General features: G+C 39.0%; 1 long non-coding RNA gene across 1 annotated transcript; it reads left to right on the top strand.

Moving 5' to 3' along the window:
- The first annotated feature begins 9,132 nt into the window (after positions 1-9,132).
- On the top strand, positions 9,133-10,465 carry LOC103544747 (uncharacterized). Its single transcript, XR_011530193.1, has 2 exons — positions 9,133-9,285; positions 9,433-10,465. It is a non-coding gene; the product is annotated as an uncharacterized lncRNA (long non-coding RNA).
- Positions 10,466-18,691: the final 8,226 nt, after the last annotated feature.

Here is an 18,691-nt window from a genome sequence, read left to right on the forward strand (position 1 = left end):
TGTTTTCAATAGCACCTTTAAACTTGAACATGAAAATGCTCTGCTCCAAATAGTCTTTCCTAGAGGAAAGCTCTCTGTTCTTACAGCTGCTACTCTCCCTTGGTACAACATTTATTCCACTGCTCTGGAGCTGTAGGAAAAGGGACAGTGCCCTGCTTGTCTCAGAGTGACATCCCAGTGACAAAGCAGTGTGCTGGGTGGGGCCAATAGCCTCTGGTCTTCTTGGCTTGCCTTTCCCAGCATAGAACTAGTACTCTACGAGTGAGCTGGTGTGGGGTCAATAGAGGCCCTGTATTCTCAGTCTACCATGCCTAGGGTATAGCTTCTGTCATTTGAGTAGGGGCTGGGAGGTGACAAGTAGCCCTAGACCTCTCCGTTCCTCTTGCTTGAAATAGAGCTTCTACAAAACAAAGTTGAGGGAGATGAGAAAAGTTGGCAGTCAGCCCCTCCTAGGGAGATATTGTAGCCTGGGCGAGGGGGAGGCCTGTGTTCTTGGCTGCACCCATCCAAAGCAGAGCTTCCATCATGCTGAGCTGGATGGCGAGGAGTGGGTTATATCTCCAGTGACACAGACTCTTTCTGTTCTTGTGGAGATTTAACAGATTTTCCTGAAGAAACATTTTCCTATACCCTTTTTCATTTTCTTTATACCCTTAGGACAATATCCGGGGACCTTAATTTTTGAAGAATGATTTCCACCAGTTATGATTGTTTTGCTGGGGAGAGCATCCATGGATCTACTCACACTGCCATTCTGGAATCCATAGCCTCCTAGTCATGTTATTAGCAAATAGAATAAACCTAGACAGAAGATAATCAAAAGTTCAGCTTTTCTTTGAGATACATTGACATTCTCCATTAAGAAATAAAGCTGTCATGTTGTGCTTAGCTGAACTCTGCTACAAATATGATTAATGAAACACATCCCGTATCATCATCATAAATCAACCATGTATTCTGAGAGCACTAATGATGAAAAACAAGAATGCAATAACTTTTCTTAAATCAAACACTACTTGTTCCTAGACGTATTATCCAAAATAAATGAAGACTAAGGCTCATCTCTTCTAAATTTCTGAGTCTTTAACAGAAAGCATCATTAGTGTTGAGTTATACAATGTCTGACACTATAGGTGTACCATGTCTCTAGAAGATATCATAATTATGGGAAGTACTGCTATTTTCTTACCAATGAAAATAATGAACAAGCTATTGAAACACCCACTGTTTTAGGTCCTATTCCCCAGAGACCTTAAGATGAGGACTTGTGCAGCTGAATAGGGAGGGGAAAAGGCCAAATAAGGGTCAGACTTCAGATGATGTTCCTGACATTCTGTCAGCTTGATTTTGTGGGGAGCACTAGAGCATAAATCCTACTACAGTTTTTCCAACTTAGAGACAAAGGCACTGGACTTTTGTATGCCCACAAAAGTTAGTTATTCTCTAAGTTGCCAGCAGCAAAGCAAACAGATGTTGGTGGGATGTGCACATACGAGGTTTCTGAGAGAATTTCAGCAGAGGCCCAACAATGTCTAATACATCCATTGTATTACTCTTTGAAAGAGTTCTGCAGGTTTGACTGCTTTTGTTTTATTCAAGTCAAACTCCTCAACATTCACGTTTGTATTTTTTTTTTTTTTGCATATTCAACCAATCCTCACCTTTTCCTAGCCACTTCTACACACATCTTCTCCCAGCACTATCCATTTTTAACTCTCAAACATTTCTGCTCCTTGAGTGATAGAGGACATTTTTTTACTTATATCTCCAGATTTCTCTCCTGGCCCAGGGTTGACTTTCTGAGATTTCCTTTTCCTTCTCTTTGACTCAAGGCATCCCTTCTCTAATTCACTAATTTTCCAGAATCATATTCACCATCCAGAGGCTATGGATTGTTTTATTCTCTTTCAGATGAAATATCAGCAGAGATGGTCATGTGATCCTAATGACCTCAGAAGACAAGGACCATTTGTGATACTGATGTGTGTGAAGAAAGAGACAGAGTAAGCATATATCCTAAATCTGTACAGATTTTATAATTTAAAATTTACTTTTTGTACTTCAACTCTCACTTAAAAGGATTTGGAGCAAACTGAATATTAGCCTTGTATCCATACTCCCCTAACATGACTTATGACTTGATGTTTGGGTCTCAAATATTTATGGGGAGCAGAGTATAGTAGAACAAAAGATACAGAGAGGATCCCCGACTGCTCTGGCTGACAGTGCTTTTTGGCTGGAACGAAGCAAGGATGAAGAGAGGCTATGCTTGAATGAGGAAGTGAATGAAGAGCCTGAGAATCTTAGAGAAGCTCTGCTAACATTCAGTGGGTCCTGGGCTGCACAGAGTGAGGCTCTCTGTACCCAGTGTAAGCGCTTCCCACAGGGGCAACTGACCACCTCTTCTGTCCTGGTTATGGAACGTCTCACTTCAAGGGCTTTGGAGGACCACCCCATTAGGTTATCCCACTGAGCAGGCAGTTTAAGCTTCCTCATTCTGACCCATCAGCATAGGACTGAGTGGGATTGTGAGCCAGCTGCCCTCTGTTAGCTAAGGTGGAAGCTCACAGCTCCTTCGTTCTCAAATTTTTTCATTTTCAGGCAGGACTGAGTTTCCAATGGCTAATTTAAATAGTAGAAAATCTCTAATTTTAAATATGTTAGCGACCTCAGGTAGCCATATGCCTCCACGAGAGCCAGCCTTTCTTCACTCGTACTCTATCTCTCTCCTTTTCCTTTTGCTTGCATATTTGCATAGCTTATGACTTACTCTAGGGACAAAGAGTTTTCTACAAATAAGTTTACATTGGGAAAGAAGAGTAGAACATTCGAATGAGTTAGGTGGAGATTAGCCTTCAAATTTAAGGAAAACTTGGAGTGGTTTGTTTTCTACCAATTGAAAAGCTTTTCTATTAAAAGTAGCTTCTAATCCAATTTAAGAGGAGGCTGCAATTCTGGAAGTTCATCCCTCCACCTTTAACTCTATTTAACCCTATTTTACAAATATATATTAAGAGGCTGCAATTTTCCAGTCTCTAATCGTTAGTGCTGGAAATAGATAAGTGACCAAAAGGACAAAAATACTTGCCTTTGACGATTTTGTATTCTAATAACCTGTAGTGGAGGACACAGACATATCAATAAAATAAATACAGTGCATTGGAGGGTACTAAGTCTATGGAAAAAATTAAACTGTGAAATATTGATTGACTTAGCAGGGTGTACTTCTATCTATCTATCTATCTATCTATCTATCTATCTATGTGTGTATCTATCATTCACCTATCTATCTACCCATCTATCATCTATATATTTTTTTATAGATTTAAATTATTTAATTTTATTTAGCATGGTAAAATATTCTTTGTCCTAGTGTTAACTGAATATGTACGGTTGTCAACAGGAGTTGGGCACTCTCAAGAAAAAGGTTCTGAGTATACAGTAAAGTATATGCAGACCATTTAAACAGTTACATTTTTTGAAGTTGACTATAACTTCAAACCAAGAAGTGTGGGGACATCAACACCTACTGAAGAAGAATGGAGTCTCAGTAGATCACGGTTTAGACATGGAGTGAGCAGATTATATTTCAATTTCCCTTTTAGTCACTGCAGCCACCAAGTCAAAAAGTGTGGAATTTATAGTTTAGAAGTAATCTCCTCCAATCACCTAATTTTATAGATGAGGAGTTTGGAATTCTACCCAAAAATGAAAAATCTGATAGATAAAGCCTGGATTATAAACCAGCTCTTACATAATAATCGGTGGTCCAGAAATGTCTGTTGAGCTAAATGAGGCACAACTGTCCCACAGGTAAGTAGCCAAGTCACTCCTTAAGGGTCTTGTTTCCACTTACTCTTACATACAAGAGTCTTTATTTTTGAGTGTTTTTGCATATTTGACAACCAAAATCAGTGACTCTGTCCAAATGTATTTTATAAAATTACTTCCCTCTACGGATTATGTGTATTGCTAGTAATAGTTGGTTTATTTTATATATGGTGAAAGATTCACTGTTGAAAAGACACAGCACTTACAATGGCCAAAAAAACCCCAAAAAAGCAAAAACAAATTAGATTTTGTATTGCTTATCTTTACACATTCTAATTTAAATCTAGTGATACGGGGACATATTTAATGGGACCAATTACTTATAAATTTGAATTATGCAATGCTTTTCCCCTTTCTCAAAAATCTTTCTCTCCTTATTTCAAATCCTCTGGAAAAATAGAATGGATTTTAGCACTACTAGAAAGCTAGACACTTTAGGCTTCCTCAACTGAGGTTCTCTAGAGAATCTCCATAAGCAAATGGTTCTCAGAAGTTCACTGCTAACTCAAGAACCTCAGAACAAGCGGATGACCACACAAGGTAGACAGCTTCTTCCCGATACCATCGGAACACGAGGCTTCTTTGTGCCTCATTTCCCTTTGTAGACTCTTGTTTAGTCGTATCTTTGCTTTACTAGCTTAAGGTTATAAACTCTGACTTTAACCTATCATTCTTCTTATTATTAATATCAGGTTGCCTAAGCATAGTCTTTACTAGAGATAATGACTCATCTTAATTCACTCAATCCTCCAAATATAATGTTATTACAGCAAGTTTGGAAAATGATACAAAGGTATGCTACACTAACACTATCAAAATCATACTCTTTGTAGGCAATATGTAAGTGAAAAAAATTCCTTAATTAGAAAAAATATAACATACCACCAATGATTATTCGTCAAAGTGATATCCAGACATAGTGTCCCTATAGCTGTTGAGTTATCTTTCCTACAGGAGAGTCAGTCTCTTCATTGCCAATACAGAACTAATTGTTCCATAGGTCTATTAGGCCATTCTAAGGGCACGACTACCAAAATTCTACATGGACCATATCCTTTTACAAAGAGTCTAAAGTGATGAAAACCTTTCTCAAGAAAGACTCTTCAGGGTAGTGACACCATTCATAACCACTAGATAACTTGAGGTGGTCATTGAGAATTCTTTCCCCATGTTAGCTGACTTACTAAATAATATTACCAATGTCTTGAAGGCACAACAAGCCAGTGAAAATGTCTTAATAGAAAGGGTTATGTTTATTAGAGTAGACTTACCTTTTTGGTGGCGCCAAGTAGGAGAAATTTTTTGACATTGCTGAGAATTCATGTTGACCTTACATTAATATTGCAGATGAGTAAAAAAAAAATTAAGCAAAAGTAGACAGATACAGGATAGATGGATGATCGATAGATGATAGGTAGATAGAAGCAGTCGAGTTATCTAAAATAGACTCAGAAAAGCGTTTGGACTTGTTTTCTTAATTAGTTCCAGGTAATCTCGGCTCATGTTTGCACAGTGCCTTACAGTCCGCTTTTTAGAATAGTGCTAGTTTAATTGTTTCTTGCGTGGTTCTGTTAGGGTCTTAAATGTTTCCGTGCAGTCACTGTCTAGACAATAGATTCAACAAGTAATCCAAAGATAAAAGCCATATAAATTCATGCAAATAAAAATCAGATCTCCACAGGCCAAAACTCTTTGTCAAGGAAAATCAAGAACTGTGGGAAGATCTGGACAGTCTTTGAAAGTCTCTTCTGCAACTTTGGCTGAATGAGGAATGAAAGGGTGTATATGTGTGAAGAAGAGAACTGTGGAGAGAACTGAAGATAAAATTGTTCCCAGAGACTTGAGGAAAAGACGACTTGTTCCACATCCATGGTAACAAGTAGCCACAGGACCCAGTTTTATACCTGTTCAATTGCTCAACATATCATCTCAGTGAACGCAGTTTTGCAAGCCAACCAATCAGTGTCAGGCATCTGCAAGGCAGCCAATCAGGGATGGACTCACTCAGATGAACATTCCCCTAAGTGCTAACCAATCAACAACAGATAGACAGTAGTGATGGTACTTCTACAGATGATGTCAACACATTATATCTCTGAAAGTTTGTTAATCCCTCCCATGCTTTCCCCAAACCCAATATAAATCAGCCATTTGTTGTGCTCAGTAAGATTGTGTCCGACTTGCATAACTCTCCATTACTGTTGTAAACAATAAATTCAGCTTTGTCTTTTTATTTCATATATTGGGGAGTGGTCTCTTACTTTGACAGCAGTGTATATTTTCCTGTGGAATATTTGGACTTGGGCAACCAATTTTTTTTTTCACTATTTTTCTTCTACAGTCACAACAAATCAAACACCAAGGATGTCTGTTCTTGTTCGAATCTCAAGATCAGCAGAAGTAGTTGACATGATATCAAAACTTGTAAAATCACCAGCATTTATGATTATGGGAATGTGAATTTCTCTTTGCAGCTCATTCCAGTCAGAGTTGTGATGTTTACTGCTCTGTACATCTGCTACGTTACTGGTTCCAAAGTCAGTTTTTCAAAGCAGTTATGGATTACTTTTAGTGTGATTGTATCCACACAGCAACAAGATTCTTCACTGCATCAAGAACATGCCATAAAAAAATCAATAAACGACAAGTTATCTATCTTAAAAATGGGCAAAATATTTGAACAGAGTCTTCATAAACGATCTACGAATGATCAATAAGCACATAAAAAGATGCTCTACATCAGAGGTCAACAAAATATGGCCCACAAACCAAACTCTGCCAGCTACCTATTTTTGTATATAAAGTTTTATTTACAATAAAACTCAAAAATACTCTTTTATTGTCAATGACTTGTTTCATGCTACCAGGGCAGAATTGAATAGTTTTAACAGAGACTGAATGATCTGCAAAACCAAAAATATTTACTATTCAATCCTTTATGGCAAAAGTCCTCCAACCTCTTTTCTACATCATTAGTCAACACGGAAACACAAGTTAATACAGCAGTGAGATCACTAGACATCCATTATGTCGGACTAAAAGTAAAAAGATGGCTATGTCAAGTGTTGACAAAGATGTAGAGCAATTGTCTAATTTAAAGTCCATTTAAGGACATGTTATCTTTAGTGCAAAAGGCTCTCCCTGATCTGATGTTGATATTATGGGAAGAAGGACATCCCCATTCAGTAACTCAGCCTGAGGGCCAATTTCTGCCTTGGAAGGGACCTTAGAGCAGGTGAGGTGCTACCATAAATACTTCGAGAGCCTTGTCCTCTCTTGAGCTGTCCAGCATCCCAACCAAAGCCTCCAGATCCACCTGAGACACACCTCAGTAAAGAGCATGAAAGCTTTCATAGGGGATCTCAACAAGGACAAAATCTCCTTTCTTCTGAAGAACTCATCGGCTCAAGAAGAAAACTCAGCCACTTATTTCAGTGCTCTGATTGATGCAGCGGTTACTGAATAACGAATTGCTAAGAAGCTGTAGAAAATTGTTCAGTGTAACTTCTCCATATGGCCACAAAGGGGCAATGCTACTTCAGAGAAGATTAATGTATATCCCGCACACACATGTTCATCCAGTGGCCAGAAATTACTTTAAAAAATCTGGTAATTATTACCTTCTGATAAATTATTGTCTTTGCTTCAACTTATATCTATTAATAATCTCTGTTTCTATATATGTATGCATCTATACATACTAAATTGTATCTGTGTTTATTCTAGTCTAATAGTTCGAAAAACATGACTTTGGAAATCAGCACTTCTTTGAATAATACATGTTGTCCTCCAAGGTTAGGGCCACATTAGCTTCTCTAATATAAATTTATAATGTTTTCACCCATACACAGCCCAACCTCCAACCACAGTGAGTTAATCTGTGCTAGAATCCCCTTATACCATTCTTTTTGCTGGGAAATCTACTGATGGTCTAAGTTCCAGTTCAAGTGTCTTCTCCAGTGGAATCCTTCTCTGACAGGGCCCAGAAGCAGAGTTCATTACTCTTTTCTTTGCCACATCATATAGATACAGTTTTCTTCGGTAGGATTTATCTGCCTATACTTGAGTAATGAGACTTGGTTGACTGAAGATTAAGACCCAAGTACTGCCCATTTAGTAAGCACTTAGTAGGCACTCAGTAAATATATATTGAAGATATGCATTAATGAGTGAATACCTGAAAAAGAAAAGAAAACATCAAAAATTCGACAAACAATTAAAAAATTCCCTTACAATATTAAATTAGAATAGGATTAGATTGTAGATTGCAGAATGGTGACTCTTACCATTGTCTCCTATTGGACTGGAATGGTGCTTTTCTTGGAATAGATTTGAGATGACATCAAATACACATACAACAAAATTCTTTCCATGATCTAGGACAAAAAAATTGTGCTTTTCATTTCTATTATTTATAACGTAAATCACCCCTATTTTTAGGGCTGACTTTGGAATTTATCTTCAATTTCTATCTCTATGTCCTGCTGTGTTAATATCAAAAGCTGAAATGATTCTTCCTGTTTTTGTATTTCACCCATGAGGATAAAGTTTGAAGAAAATATTAAATTTTTGTCCAAACTCGGAATGAAATCTACCAAAAATGCTGCATTACTGCATGGTCATAGTCCCAAAGTTTCCGAAGTCTGCAGAATTGTTCTATCCTCTCTTATCCATTTGGAGACCAAAGCTCCTCCAGAGCAGATAATTCCAGTATTTCCCAATTTCTTTACCCCATGTGTATTCTTAGGAATATTTATCTGATTAGTATTTTAGAAGAAATATAAACAAATTGAAATCCATTTAATTATCTTCCACTATTTCTTAGGGTCGTGTAAAATATAAACACATCTGAAAGACGGTAATAAAGTTTAAGTTCCCTGAGGGCAAAGGGACGATATGTGCTTTATGTTCTGAACCATGACCCTAGCTTGTAATGGGATGTTATGCCCTTTGTGTGTCCTCAATAAACTTTAATTAGTATTTGTAATAAAAAACGAAATGCCCCTATACATGATTATCTTGTGGCTTCCTGGGAGTCCTTCTCTTCCCCACTGTAAAATAATGCAATCTCTATTGACATATCGAGATGTCAGAGTGTATGATTTTTAACATTCTAGAAGGAGTGAGGGAAAAGAAGAAGGGAATTGGGGAAGAGAAATTCTAAACTGATCCTTATCCGCGTGTAAGGAGGGGATTTCTGCTTCCAGATGAAAGTATTTTCAGCAATTCTGTGTCAGGGCAAAATGAGGAAGTGCTTCCTTTCACAGAAATAGCTTTAAGTGAAAGGACTTGTGAAAGGGTGGCGACTCTTGAAAGAATTAAAGCAGATGTGAACAGAGTTCCAGGTGGCTGAGAGGACCAGAAGACACTTGAGTTGTCACTGCGCTTTGGTGCCAGGAGGAATGGACAAGATCCTGAGATCATCAATTTTAATTCTATGGCTTCAACTAGGCTGTGAGTTGTGGAGGAGAAACCCCAAGATATATCGTTAACTTAGAGGAATGAGAAAATTAGGGTAGAGACAAACTCACGCAGGTAGAAACTTTAAGAAGGAAATATAAATTTGGGGGCCTAATGACTTTCTGTTTTCTTTTTAAGCAGGGGTGAGTGGCCAACAGAAGGAAAAAGGTGCCCAGCAGCAGGTGAAACAGAGCCCTCAATCTTTGATCGTCCAGGAAGGAGAGATTTCAGTTCTGAACTGTACTTATGAGAACAGTGCATTTAGCTACTTCCCATGGTACCGGCAATACCCTGGTGAAGGCCCTGCATTCCTGATAGCCATACGTTCAGGTTCAGGTGTGAATACAAGTGAAGGAAGATTTACAGTTTCCTTCAATAAAAGTGCCAAACAGTTCTCATTGACGATCACGGCTTCCCAGCCTGAAGACTCTGCCACCTACTTCTGTGCAGCAAGTGCACAGTGCTCTGCAGGCACCTGCAGCCCGTACCCAAACCTGCAGCTGAGGCTCCAGCCAAACCCTGCCGTGTAGATGCAATACTCACACTCACACACACACACGCACACAATCTGTTCAGCCAAACTTGTCTTAATACACTTAGAAGAACTGACATTATACAGAATTTATTCTCTAACCAAAATGGAATTGATTTAGAAAATGAATTGCCAAAAGATGTCTTGAGAAACTCCCAAATATTTAGAATTTAAGCACTAAACTTTAAAATAATCGATAGGTCAAAGAAGCAATTACAATGGCTATTAGAAAATATTTTTGAAGAGAATACAATAAAAACATAAATACAGATATGTATGAGATACAGCTAAAATAGCATGTAAAAGGAAATTCTTCATTTTAAATAATTATGTTATTAAAGAAGAAAGGTTGAAAAACAAGGATCTAGGTTTTCAATAAAAGAAGATCGGAAAAGAGGAACAAATTAAACTCAATGTAAGCCAAAAGAAGGAAATAATAAAAGTCAATTAAATAGAAAACAAGCAATAGAGGGAGTCAACAAATTACAAAGTTGATTTTCTTAAAACCATTAATAAAATTGATATAATATTAACTAGAATTATCAAGGGTAAAAAGGAGAGAAAAGATAAATTATAAATATAAGGAATGAAAAAGAAAACCACACTCCAGATTTTTCATTAAAAGGATAATAAAGGGCCAGCCCTGTGGTGCAGTGGTTAAGTTTGCATGCTCCACTTTGGCAGGCAGCCCAGGGTTTACAGACCTGGGTCCCAGGGGCAGACCCATACACCACTCATCAAGTCATACTGTGGAGGCATCCCATGTACAAATAGAGGAAGATTGGCATGGATGTTAGCTCAGGGAAAATCTTCCTCACCAAAAAAAAAAAAAAGGGGGGGTAATAAAAAAAATTGTGTAACAGTTTTATACCACTGAGTAAAAGTATAGAAGTAGACCCACACAAGTGAGGATAACTAATTTTTGTGTGTGTGTTGGAGGAAGATCTGCCCTGAGCTGACATCTGTTGCCAGTCTTCCTCTTTTTGCTTGGGGAAGACTGGTAGTGAGCTAACTATCTGTGCCAGCCTTCCTCTACTTTACGTGGGACGCCACCACAGAATTGCTAGATGAGCAGTGCTGGGTTCGAGCACAGATCTGAATCTGGGAACCCCGGGCTGCTGAAGCGAAGCATGCAAACGTAACCACTATGCCACTGGGCCAGTGGCATAACCTATTCTTTGACAAAAGCATAAAGGCAATTCAATAGTGGAAAGATAGCTTTAGCAACAAATGGTGTGGGGACGATTGAATATTCACAAGCAAATAATTAACCTTGACCTACATTTCACAACTTATACCAAATTTGAGGACAGTCCCCAAACGGATCATACATCCAAGTGTAAAATGTAAAACTATGAATCCTTTAGAAGAAAATATAAGAGAAAATCTTCATGACCTAGGGTTAGGCAAAGAGATTTTTGATGTGACACCAAAAGCACAATCCATAAAAATATAAATAACTTAGATTTCACCAAAATTAAAAATGTTTGCTCTGTGAAAGACACTGTTAAGAGAATGAAAAAGACAAACCGCAGATTGTCGGGAAATAGTTTCAAAATACGTTTTCATCAAAGGACCAGTATTCAGAATATAAAGGACCTTCTAAACTCAACAGGAAGAAAACAAACAATCCAATTAAAAAATGGACAAAAGACACACAGACGCTTCACCAAAGAGGGAACGTGGTAGTGGAATAAGATAGAAAAAAGCTTATGAACAGATGTTGAACATCATCAGCCATTAGGGAAATGCAAATCAAAGCCACAGTGAGGTACCACTGCACGTCTATCAGAATGGCTAAAGTAAAAAATCCCGACAATACCAAGTTCTGGCAATGATGCAGAGAAACAGGATCACTCATACACTGCTGGTGGGTGAGTGATACAGTCACTCTGCAAAATGGTTCAGCAGTTTCACGTAAAATTAAACTTTCATTTACTTTACAACTCAGTAATCATACTTCTGGGTCCTTATGCTAGAGAAATATAAACTTATGTTCACTTACAGTGAACTTATAATGGTTACTACTTTAGAAACAGAAGAAGAAATGGGATTACTCTTTTAGTTCTGTCTGTAATGTTTGAGAGAAAGAGTGGAAGAGAGAGAGAGGTTGGGGGAGGGGTCTTGAGAAAACATAGCAAAATTAAATTCCATTGCTAGGGACCAAAGACATCTGGTAGATAATTTTCTGTACTTTTTTTTTTTATTTTTTTTTATTTTTTATTTTTCCTTTTTCTCCCCAAAGCCCCCCGGTACATAGTTGTGTATTCTTCGTTGTGGGTTCCTCTAGTTGTGGCATGTGGGATGCCGCCTCAGCGTGGTCTGACGAGCAGTGCCATGTCCGCGACCAGGATTCGAACCGACGAAACACTGGGCCGCCTGCAGCAGAGCGCGCGAACTTAACCACTCGGCCACGGGGCCAGCCCCAATTTTCTGTACTTTTATATGTGAGAATTATGTAATAAATTTTAAAAACTGATTTTTTTAAATGGATATTACAAACCACAGTTTTTATTAGCTAAGCCAGTTCATAGAATGGAGAGTGGAAATCTTATTACCCACAACTTTGTCAAGTTTATTCCCAATAAGCCACATAAATGCCAACAAAAATCCTGTCAGAAAAATCTTTTAATTTGCTTATGAATTAGAGGGTGTTCAACCTGCGATAAACAACTCGGAGTCCCCCCGTCCCAGTTCACAATGTACATGTTTTCAATACACAAAAAGAGAAAGTGAAAAAAAAAATGAGGGAGGAAGGGAGATGACTTCTGGTTTGGCTCTTGTAGGGAAGAAAGGATTGATGAGCGTATTTCACCTTAGAATCGGTTTGGAGGCAAAACAATCAAAACACGAATGAATATTTGCAATCAGGCCATGATTCATAGTAAATTTATCTCAGATAAGCCCCTCAGATTTTATCACAGATTAATTTACTGAACTTGGAAATTTTAAGCAATAAATCTCCCTCCAATATTTCCTTCAATATTAAGCTTTAGGCTCGTCCTTTACCAAATATAATAATTTATCATTAAATCCCAAGAAAAGGCAAAACAACGTTTAGGACAGGCCAAATCTCTCAAACTAGAGGTCATAAAACATTCAAATTTGACTAGTCAGGAAATGCATTTCAGCAGCACCTACTATATGCAGCTGAGGGGCCGTGCACCCATACTGTCAGGAACACAGAGCAGGGCCATTTCAACCAGAGAGAAATCCTGCCATCATGCTGCACCCCAGCCTGATAGAGTGGGCACTCATGGGCTCCACTGCTTAGTTACAAATAATTGCAAACCAGGGCATCGGCTTCCTGTCAGCACTCAGAGATGAAATGGAAGAGAGGAGCAGATTCTCAACTAATCATGAGCTCTCTTCCCTGAACTACCCATTGGCAAGTTATTTTGACCTTAGAATTAAAGAACTGCCACTGTTTTAGAGACTCTCTACTTTCTTTTCTAGTTGTCTAATTGACTTTTGGTCCTTTTACATTAATTTATCCATTAAAACAATGAAACCAAATGAAAGATTGACAACTGCATTCCACATGGTCATGTGACAGGATACAAAACTTCAGTCACCAACTCTGTGGAGTTGACATATACTGTTTGCAGCCCACAGCTATCACATTCTGTAGGAGTGGATTACAGCACTGTGTCACAGAGAGATCTGATACACTTGTCTTGACTTTAGTTTACAAACAGAAAAAATACCCGGCTACAGAATTCAACAAATGAGACTGAACGTTTTGGACTAATGAGATAAAAAATGTGACATCAGGATAATTTGAGGACACACGATCTAATAAGCACAATTCTCCTTGTGGAGGCAACAGGACTGAATATCCCGATCATCTTCAACATCTAATAAATAAAACTCAACGCCAGGTTTCAAAAGAATAATATTTTATTCCTGAAATAATTTCATAAAAACATAAACAACCGAATAGATTCTGAAAGCCAGAAGGATGAGATTTTATCATTTGATGTTGAAGTAGCTTTATTTATTGTAAAATTTAAGTTGAGCCCTAGAGCTCAGTGAAAAAGAAGAAACAGATGCATTAATAATTTTGGATAGGATTGCCTTTCATCAAGAAAGCAAAAGATCTCTGAGTTTTTAAAAAGATTCATTAGATTCTGAAGGGATAAAAGGAATAGGTTAAATGAATGACCAGTAAGTAGATTATGAGGTGGATCCATAGCCTATAATCAATCCTATTTTAAATAGACCCCCAAAACTATCCCACTGAATAATTATCAGTGTATGTCAATTGGTTCGATCTTCAGTTCCCCTGAGGTGAAATCTCTCACACTAACTGCTTTTCCTGTGCCCTTTTTCAGATACTGCCTAACTTAAATACCAGGGAAGGACAAGTAGATAGGGTAAATGTTTGGGGTGAGCCACACTTTTTTCTCATCTGTGCATACATAGACCATGTGGTCTGCGAACCTCAGAAACCCTATTCCTGTGTGAGGGAGGGGCATCAAAACCAAGCAACTATGTATATGCGCTGCCAGTCACTCAGGGACACTGACTTCTCAGCTGGAGGCAGAACTAAACACATTTGCGCAGGGGACACGTGCCACATGCCGCTCTCCAGCCTGCTAGGAGTACTCATGGCCTTCGTCTTCTCTGGTAGGGAGGGTTCCAGACATGGCAAGAATGTTAAGGATGAAAGGGTTGCATGCAGTCATGTGGTACTTCACATGGACTTAGGAGGAAAGGAGGATTGCAGAAAAGCAAGCAGATTATGATTTCAGTTTGGTTTGTCTTTGGGTCCAAAATTAGCCCAATTCTTACAATATTTTATTCACTACCTCAGCTCTGTTTTCTGATTTTTCCCACAGGATCCACTGTGGCCCAGACAGTTACTCAAAGCCAGACAGCCACATCCAAGCAAGAGGGGGCAACAGTCACCCTGGACTGTCTGTATGAAACAAATCAGAGCACATACTCTCTTTCTTGGTACAAGCAACTTCCCAATGGAGAGATGATTTTCCTTATCGGTCAGGATTCTTCCAGGCAGAATGCAAAGAGCGGCCGCTATTCTACAAACTTCTGGAAAGAAGCAAATTTCGTCAGTCTCACCATTTCATCCTTACAGCTGGAAGATTCGGCAAAGTATTTTTGTGCTCTCGTAAACACACAGTGTTTGAAGTGATGGTAAAAGCTGAACAAAAACCCCAGAGCTCAATAATAGAGAGCCCGGCCCCATGCTGCAGGGCCGAGCTGAAATGCACACCTGCAGATCCCAGACAAGAAATGGCAGTGCTGTGGGTGCTTAATCTGTGGTCTGCATAGGATGATTTAATTCTAAGTAAAACCTCCTTCTACGTCATTGAGAAACAGGTGTCCAGAGTAACTTTCTTCTAATACATTCTCAGTCTTAAATTTTGACTTAAAATCAATCATATGGAGCATGTGTAAAGTTGCCTAAAGTTGAAAAACCGTCCCCCATTGTGATTTAAAGTGGCAGTTTCACTTAAAGATGCTCACATCACAAACTTGGGTTTAGTTATCTGGAATTGTCAGGAAAATGATTTCGTTAGTCCTTTCCCCTTAGACGTTGTGTCAGTTAGGGTATAATCAGAGAAGCAGAACCACCATGAGTGATGGAGAATAAGAGATTAATTGGAAGGATTAAAATTCATGCAACTGCTGGAGCTGGTGGAACGGTCTATACGAAGCTGTTGTCTTTGCATCTGGTATTGAGCCTGAATGTGCTCTAAGTCAGCTAGAGTAACATTTGTGAGAGAAAATTGGATGAGGACAAAGGCGTGGACAAACTGTGACTTGTAAGGACATACTAGAACCCCTGAAGGCAATTGAAACCCACAAAGACAAACTAAAACTTGTCTCTCACTTCCTTCAATCTCACTGTGGTGGGTGACCTTCAGGAGAAGCGAGTGTCACTTGCCTTCATGCTACGTGCATACTGGGCCCAAGACAAAGAGAAGCTGAAGGAGGAGACCTGGTGGGAGGTGGAGGAGTTGCGAGTCAATGATCAGATAAATTTCCTCTTCTAGCTGAGTCACAGCCTCCCATTGACAGCCTGTAACTCAATTATTGGATATAATGAGATATAAGATTAACTTATATTAGCACGTCTTATGCTACTACATGTAGACGAATGGGAGAGGGGAGCAAAAAATGGTTAATATGTACATAAATATATTCGTATCAAATTGAAAAAGTAATTTTCATGACTATTATAGTTCTTGTTTCTGCAAACGGCCATGTGATTGTAGCTGGTATGCATAACTACCTCTTCCATTACCCAGTCCATAATCTCTTTGCTCATAGCAAGCACCTCCACTTGCTGCTATACTCGACTTTCTATAAAACAAGCTCCTTACTCAGATGCGATGCTGTGTGGAATCTGCAAAGTTGAATAAAGAATTCTGCAAGTCCACCACTGGGGTTTTGGCAGAAGCACTGCAGACATCAAAAGCAAACCCATTCTCAAAGTGTCTAAGTGGGAAAAAAAATCTTGCCATTACAAAGAGAAAAGTGATATATTGCATTTGGGGAAACAACATTAAGAATAATACCTGACTTCTCATCAGAAGCAATAGAAGTCACCAGGGCAAAGCTTTTTTTTAAAAAATATTTTATTTTTCCTTTTTCTCCCCAAAGCCCCTGGGGTACATAGTTGTGTATTTTTAGTTGTGGGTCCTCCCAGCTGTAGCATGTGGGACGCCGTCCCAGCACGGCCCAACAAGGGGCGCCACGCCCGCACCCAGGATCCTAACTGGCGAAGGGCCACCCCGGGAAAGCATTTTTAAAATGCTTAAAGAAAACAAACAAATAAAACTTTCAAGCTAGTTCCCTGTAAGCATGAAAGCATATTTCTAAGTTGTCTGTTAAAAATCACCGCTAATCAGGCTGGTCCAGTGGCATAGTGATTAAGTTCGCACTCTCCACTTTGGCGGCCTGGGGTTCACATTTTCAGATCCTGGGCTCAGACCTATACACTGTTCATCAAGCTGTGGTGGTGTCCCATATATAAAACAGAGGAAGACTGGCACAGATGTTAGCTCGGGGACAGTTATCCTCACACACACACAAAAAAGTCACTGCTAAGAAGGTGAAAAGTTGATGCATAGACTGGTATATTTCTGCTGCATATTTCTGAAAAAGCACTGAAATGCAGAATGTATAGAAAGATCATATAAATCAGTAAGAAAAGAAAATAATCAATAAAAATGGCAAAAACTTCCAAAATTTGATATCTGGTAGCTAATACACATACAAAAAAGTGCTTAATGTTATCATTCATTTGTTGTTACGTGCCATCAAGCCATCTCCAACTCCTGGTGACCCTATGCATGACTGATGTCTGCAATGTCCTGTCCTCAACAGCCCTACTCAGCTCCTGTAGACTCATACCTATGACTTTCTTTATGGAGTCAATCCATCCCATATTTGGTCTTCCTCTTTTCCTGCTGCCTACCACATTTCCCCAGCATCATTGTATTTTCCAAAGACTCCTGCCTTCTTACAACGTGCCCAAAGTAAGACAGCCTCAGTTTTATCCATTTTTCCCTCCAGTGATAGTTCAGGCTAAATTTTCTCTAGGACCCACTTGTTCATCTTCCTGGCAGTCCAGGGTATCTGTAGAGCTCTCCTCCAACACCGTAGTTCAAATGAACAATTTTGTTTTTGAGTCAGCTTTCTTCACTCTCCAGCTTTCACACCTGTACATGGTAATTGGGAATACAATGTGTGGCTAATCTTAGCTTTAGTCGCTAATGACACTTCCTTCTACTTGGTGATCTTTCCTAATTATTTCATTGCTGCCTTTCTGAGTCTTCAGTCTTCTCTCGATTTCTTGGCTGCAGTCTCCATTTAAATGGATGACTGAACCAGGGTGAGCAATTTCAATGTCTCTATTATTACTTACTAGGGAAATGAAAATAAAACCCTATTTGAATGTTCCATCTTTGTCCTTTCAGCACCCTGAGTGTATTAATATAGCTAAGAGGAAATGACCCCAAGAGGAAAGGGAAAAATAATGACCCTCTCTAGGAAAATGACTAGTGAGTAAATTTGCTAGAAGTTTCCATGATTGAACCCATGTGGAGAGAACAAGCAGTAACAAGTCACAGGCTTGGACACTGAAGGAAAGGCAGCTTTTACTAGGAAAAAAGAAAGTTGAAAATTATTGAGCTTATTATATGTCAGGCAGTGTAGTATGAATTTCAGATTTATTATCTAACTTAAACATCACAAACCCTATGAGACAAGTTTTATTGTTCCCAATTTTTATGTTTGGGAAATGAGACATAACTTTCACAACTTTGAAAAGCATCTCTAACTTTTATCGTCAGCCAGAGTGTAGCATCTTAGAGGGCTCCTAAAGAACAAGAGTTGGACCATGGAGAAGCAATGGTCCCAGAACAGAGTGGCTGGATTTCTCACTGATGGTGACATTACCGGCTTAAACTGGAACCCACAAGGAACTAGAAAAGAAGATGCCAAACCTAGGTACAAATTGTCCCAGGATCAAGAGGTGAAGAAATGACCCACTAAGCAGCTAACGGTGCTGAATGCTTTATCGAGTTCCTTATACAACAATGTGCTGGGAAGAGTAAGGGGCTACAGGGAAAGATGAGATACTGTTCTTTCAACACTCCAAGCAAGTTTCCGTATCAACACCTGTGCCCCTTGCCTTTGCCCTCTCTGCCTGTAGTGCTATCCCCCCAAATATCTGCATGGGGTACCTCTGACTTTCCTTTACATCTACTCAAATGTCACCACTTCATGAATCCTTTATCTAAATCTTTCTATTTTCCTTCCACACTCCACGGATCAAGACCACAAGCAGTTCTTTGCTGACGTGCTGCCACCTAGTGTTCTGCTAAAATATTTTGT

The sequence above is a fragment of the Equus przewalskii genome, chromosome 1, assembly GCF_037783145.1.
Source record: "Equus przewalskii isolate Varuska chromosome 1, EquPr2, whole genome shotgun sequence".
Classification (NCBI taxonomy): Eukaryota; Metazoa; Chordata; class Mammalia; order Perissodactyla; family Equidae; genus Equus; species Equus przewalskii.